Raw genomic sequence first — 6053 nt, forward strand, 5'->3', positions numbered from 1 at the left:
ACTTTTTATTTAGCTAGATTCACTAGATCCTTTCACATCTAATTAACCTAATTTAAAACCTACCTTTCATTCTTCTTGCTTTAGATAACATAACATGAAAGGAAAACAAAGACACACCACATAACACTTAATTAAAATAAAAAAAATTAATTAAACCTTAAAAGCTTCTTACTTATATTGGACATCTTTTCTTTTTGTATTGCATATTTTTATAAAATATTTTAAGGACATAAATCCTAATCAACATAAGGTGGAAATTTTATTATTCTTCCTTGGCTCACAAACCACCACCCTTCATATTGCATTGACCTAAGCCTTTAATCTAAAATCAATTAGACGTTGGCCCCTAAGGACTCTCGAGCTCAATAAGATAAGGAACCATAAGAGTTGGATAGGGTTAGGATAAGTTATTCTGACTGGTGTCTAGAAAAGTGATTCAAAGATAAGATTTCGAAGGAAGATGATTTTTTAATTGGTTCCATTCACTTACTTGGCCAATTTTAATTGGTATTTAAGGAAAGAAATGGGGGGATCTCCACCAACCTTACACTTATCTAACCAGTTGGATGGCTGATCTTTTACCTAGAGTGCTCGAAAGCGACCTTGAAACACTTAGGAGCTATCTAGATCTAGGGTAACCCTTAGTTAGGATTGATCGCAAAACTTACTTCCTATTGAAAACTTTAATCTAATTAAAAGTACTCTTCTCTATCATCTCTAGATTTAGGACTCTTTAGGTCCTTTTCTTTAGGACTCTTTTCTCTCTTTCTTCTCCTGTTCTTCTCTTCTCTTCCAAAAAAAAAGTGTTGAAATTTGAACTCGATGTGATCTTATGGGTGCATGCTAAGACGTCAATCATTACAACCTGATTTACACCCACTAGACCTAGAACTAGAAAAAATGATCAGAACAAATCGAGTTAAAATCATGGATCCAAACAAAGAGACTAACCCACCACGATAATTGAAGGAGTACTTTACTTCTTCAACTTACACCTACTCACCATGTATCCAGCCTCCTCCCATGGAAGCAGTACAATAGAAATCAAGTCCAGTATTATTCAAATGCTACCATCTTTCTATGGACTGCTGAATGAGGACCTTTACAAATACTTGGATGAATTTTTTAAGATATGCTCCACTGTCAAAATCCAAAATTTCTCTGATGATGTCCTTAGGTTAAAATTATTTTCATTTTTCCTTAAGGATAAGGCCAAGTATTGGCTAAATTCTTTAGATTCGGTAACCATTCCAACCTGTGATCAACTTCAGAGAGAATTTCTGAAGAAGTACTTCCCCATAGGAAAGACAAATCAGATTAGAAAAGCTATTATCAATTTTTTTCAAATGGATGGAGAAATATTCCATGAGACTTGGGAGAGGCTCAAAGACCTAATCCATAAATGCTCACACCATGCCATACCTAAATAGCAACTAGTCCAGTGCTTTTATGATAGTCTATCAAAAAAGCACCGATAGATGGTTAACACCTTGTATGGTGGAACATTCATGCTAAAAAATGAACATGAGGCTTGGCAACTGTTTGAGACCCTTAGCAAAAATTTTCTACACCACATGTCTGCCACCTGTAGAGACCCTCCCATGATTAGACCAAAAAGAGATGGAATTTATGAAGTAGGCCATTCCATAGACATCCACTACAAGATAGATGAATTATCACAAAAACTCAGCAAGGTGAATGAATTGACACAAAAACTCGATCGACTACTACAAGTCGGGCAAATCACCTCTTTCCAATCCACACAAGTCCAAGATGTCTGTGCCATTTGCTCAAGCCCAATCCACTTCATTACTGAATGTTCAGCTGCATCCCAATTTTCTAAGTTCATACATGAGCAAGTCCAGCAAGCTCAAGCCTAACTAGTTTGTAGACCAAGAAACGATCCATATTCAAACATATATAACCCTGGCTGGAGAAACTATCTGAATTTTTTTTGGAGGCCACAATCAAGGGTTGGCCTTGTAATGCCTACACCTAACTATCAGGACTCGACATATAGGCAAGGACCATACTACCAAAATATCCCGCAACCTTCCACCATTGCACATAGTTCAACTTTTGAGGAGAAGGTCTTGAAAGCACTGGAATGATTGGAAGTCAATACCCAGATCTTTCACTCCCACACCAATTAATTACTAAGCTAGAGACCTAAATAGGTTAATTAGCTACAGCTTTCAATAGAAGAGAGGAGGAAAAACTGTCTAGCCAACCCATAAGCAATCCTAGGGGACAGTATATAGCTGAAAGCTTGAATGTCCATGAAACCTTTTCCAAGCAAGTTAAATCTATGATGACCCTTAGAAGTGGAAAGGTCTTAGACCAGCCAAAAAGAGCCAATACGTCAGGAACCCAAACTCAGACCAAATTATCTGATAATAAGAAAGACCCCAAGGAGAGGGATGAACAAATTTTCTCAGCACCTATACTTAAAGTTCCATTCCCAAGTGCTCTAAAAACACCTTAACCTTCAGACAAAATGAGGGTCAAGATGAAGAAGAAGCTCAAACTATTTAAACAAGTCTAGATCAACCTTCCTTTTTTAGATGCCATCAAATAGGTCTCAGCCTATACCAAATTCTTGAAGGATTTGTGCACACAAAAATAAAAATCTAAAGCACACATCCCTAAGAAAGTCTGTCTCGTTGAACAAGCCAGCTTAGACTTCTAATATGCCACACCGTCCAAACTTAAGGACCCTAGTGCCCCTATCATCTCTTGTGTCATAGATGGCCTGACCATAAAGAAAATCTTGTTAGACCTAGGGGTGAGTGTCAACCTTCTCTCAAGCTTAGTTTACGAACTTTTCAATTTTGAAGAATTGAAACCCATGTCGGTTACTTTACAATTAGCTGATAGATTCGTTAAGGTACCGTTGGAAATTATGTCCTAAAATCAATCGTGTGACGATTGAGTTTATCCTTGTATATGAATTATTGATTATTAAATAAAAATTATTTTGATATTTTTTATCACAAAGTTACATCTTCCTTAAACTCTTGCACTGTGATGAAGTTCTTAGAACTATGCTAGTATATGATAAAGAGAGGATTTATCGTATAGTTCTTAAACATGTTCACAACCAAATGATATGTCTGTTGGGAATAGTATCCCAAAGCTAATCGTCAGCCTGTTGACAGTTGTGCTCATTCTTGTATTAGTATATAAATTATATATAAATAAAAATTATTTTGGTATTTTTCATCACAAATTGTTTCATCTTCTAATGAACTCCTATGTTGTGGTGAAGTCCTTAGGACTATTTAGACTCGACAAAGGAGGATTTATCATTTCATCCTTAAACCTGTTCGCGAGCAAATGATACGTTGTTACCAAGGACAATAACGTTTATCAAGTATAGGTCATTGTGTGCCATATGGGTTGGTTGTCCGCTTAACCAAGGAGTATGGAGACACTGGTATGGCATACAGGTGAGATGTAAGGGCACATCTGCACTGAACGTGACCGACTCTAGAGCTTTTTCTGCTGTCAAGATTTGCTCTGATAGGATATGGGTATAACTATCCCTCCGACCTGAGACCGTCACGGTGACTTGCAAGCAACTCACTGCACTTAGGCACTGGACTACCTGAATTTCTAATTCAGTGACGGAAGGATGCTGGGTGTAGTCAAGTACTTGACTTGTCGGTGTGTGTGTCAAGATGGGATTGACCACTCTAGTTCAGGAGCTGTGTATAGTCATATTTTAATTTAGCAAAACCTTGGTCAGGGCAGTCCTAGTGAGGAGTCACAGGACTGTTTGAGTTGAGCATGATTCGGATGATCTAATCAGGGTTGATAGTTTAATCCTGAGTCATCCTAAACACAGGGGTCAAAAAGGATGAATTATACAGTAACAATATTCGCGTAGGTTCTGAGTGTTGTGATTGCAACTATTCAATCTATCCGCAGATCGGATACCATTGCTAGATGGTCACTTCGATTAGTACAGGAATTGGTTCCTGTGCTACCAGCTTAGGTTCGAACCTGCGGGGTCACACATATTAGAGGTTCCCATCTGATCTGATAGCTGGTGAAGAGTCCTAATGCTTGTGGACTTTGAGTCCTACGTGTCTGAAACTCTATGATCGAGAATTAGGATTCTCTAATCATGAGTTCTACACATTTTGGGTACCGGGGTCAAGAGTCCCACTGGTTTGGGATTTTTTGATCAGGATTTCATATCGATGGACTCTGATGCCCGATTGCCCATCGAATTTGGACTCAATATTTATGAGAGGTTTAATTAATGATTTAATCACTAATTAACTCAATTTGATTGAGTAATTATTTTTGGATCAAGTCCAATTGAATTGGATTTAGTTGGGTTGGACCCGATTAGGTTAAGTGTTGACCTAATCGCCAAGGTGGTTTGGTCCCTGATCTAATCAGGGGTTGGACTTAGTCAATTCCTGATTTGATTAAGATTTTATTGAGCCTAATTAAGCCTAATTAAGTTAGGTTTAACTTAGTCTAATTGTGCCTAACCTATTTTGATTAGGTTGGCTCAATTAGGTTGAAACCACTTTGACCACATCTCCCTGTGCCACCTCACTTATCTGCGCCCATTTGAATTCACGAGAAACAACTTCTCATGAATTTTCTCCCATGAAGAAGCCTTCCCACGCCCTCCCTTGTGCACCAATTATCTGGATAAAGATTGGTTTGTTGGCCATTCAAATTCAAAGGATGTTTGAATTTGAATGGGCACCTAATCCATGCGCCACCCACCTTATCTTGTGCGCCATTTAATCTACATGAGAAAGAGTTTCTCATGTAAATTCTCCATGCACAAAGAACCCATGCCTCCTCTCTTCTCTCACCCAGAGTGGATAAGGATGGGTTGGTTTGCATTTGAATTCAAATTTGATTTGAATTCAAGTGAGCAACCACCTATCTTTATCCTCTCACTCGGATAAGACGCGTCTTGCACTGTTTTAAAAGAGAAGAGAAGGTGGGGCATGCATAGAATTTTTTTGAGAGAGAATAGTGGGCATGAGGAAGCCTTGTGCATGAGTTGGAAGTTCAAAAACTTTCGAGAGAAAAGAAAAGAAAAGAAAAAAAAAATGGGCACAGGGTTTTCAGTGAGTACCCTAGGGTTTCTGCTTGAGGTTCGGGAAGTGAGAAGGTGAGCTACGAGTGTTGTAAGCCCACCAAACTTCAGAGAGAGCTTCACCAACCTCTCAAGCACCTTTGCTGATGATTTAAAGTATTTGAGGAGTCGACAGACATCGATCGAAGGAGTTCGATCAACATCAACCGTCGAAAGGGTTCTGCGATAAACTAGCATTCGTGAGGAGTCGATCAGATCGGGAGCTTCGTGTGGATGATCCACAGAGGCTAGACATATTGTGTGGCTGTATTACAATGATCAGATCTTTTTGACGGTGATCAGACTACAGCGATCGACTACCTGTACGAAGGTAATGTGTTCTAAACACATAACAGTAAAATATTTACTGTAGAGAATTTAAAATTTTAAATTTAAATGCATGCTATATATATCATATTTAGATCCTTGTGTAGGGTTAATATATATTAATTAATTAGATTAATTAATATTTTTCACCATAAAATTATAATTTTGAAAAAGTTTTTAAATTATTGTTTTACCCCTACACTGGAATTCACTTGAAATGGTATCAGAGTGGGTTTTAAAATATGATATACATTTGTATGCGTAGATTAAGTAGTACTCTAAAAGTTTAAATTTAAAATTTAAAATTTAAATTTTGAAATTTGAATTTTAAAATTTATTCAAAATTCAAAATTCAGAAATTTGAAATTTAAAATTTAAAATTTAAATTTTGAAATTTGAAATTTGAAATTTAAAATTTAAAATTTAAAAATTTGAAATTCAAAATTTAAAATTTAAAATTTATTTAAAATTTCAAATTTAAAATTTAAAAATTAAAATTCAAAATTTGAAATTCAAAAATTTGAAATTTAAAATTTAAAATTTGTTTGAAATTTGAAATTTAAATTTTAAAATTGGTATATTTAGATATACTTGATCCAATTAGCAAGTAGTCTAA

The 6053-nt window shown here is 36.3% G+C and overlaps 1 non-coding gene across 1 annotated transcript; it reads right to left on the reverse strand.

The window, feature by feature from the left end:
• Positions 1-1314: 1314 nt before the first annotated feature.
• On the reverse strand, positions 1315-1420 carry LOC114914403 (small nucleolar RNA R71). The gene has a single exon (XR_003801451.1). It is a non-coding gene; the product is annotated as a small nucleolar RNA R71 (small nucleolar RNA).
• Between the last annotated feature and the right edge of the window lie 4633 nt (positions 1421-6053).

This window comes from Elaeis guineensis, chromosome 7 (genome assembly GCF_000442705.2).
Source record: "Elaeis guineensis isolate ETL-2024a chromosome 7, EG11, whole genome shotgun sequence".
NCBI lineage: Eukaryota > Viridiplantae > Streptophyta > Magnoliopsida > Arecales > Arecaceae > Elaeis > Elaeis guineensis.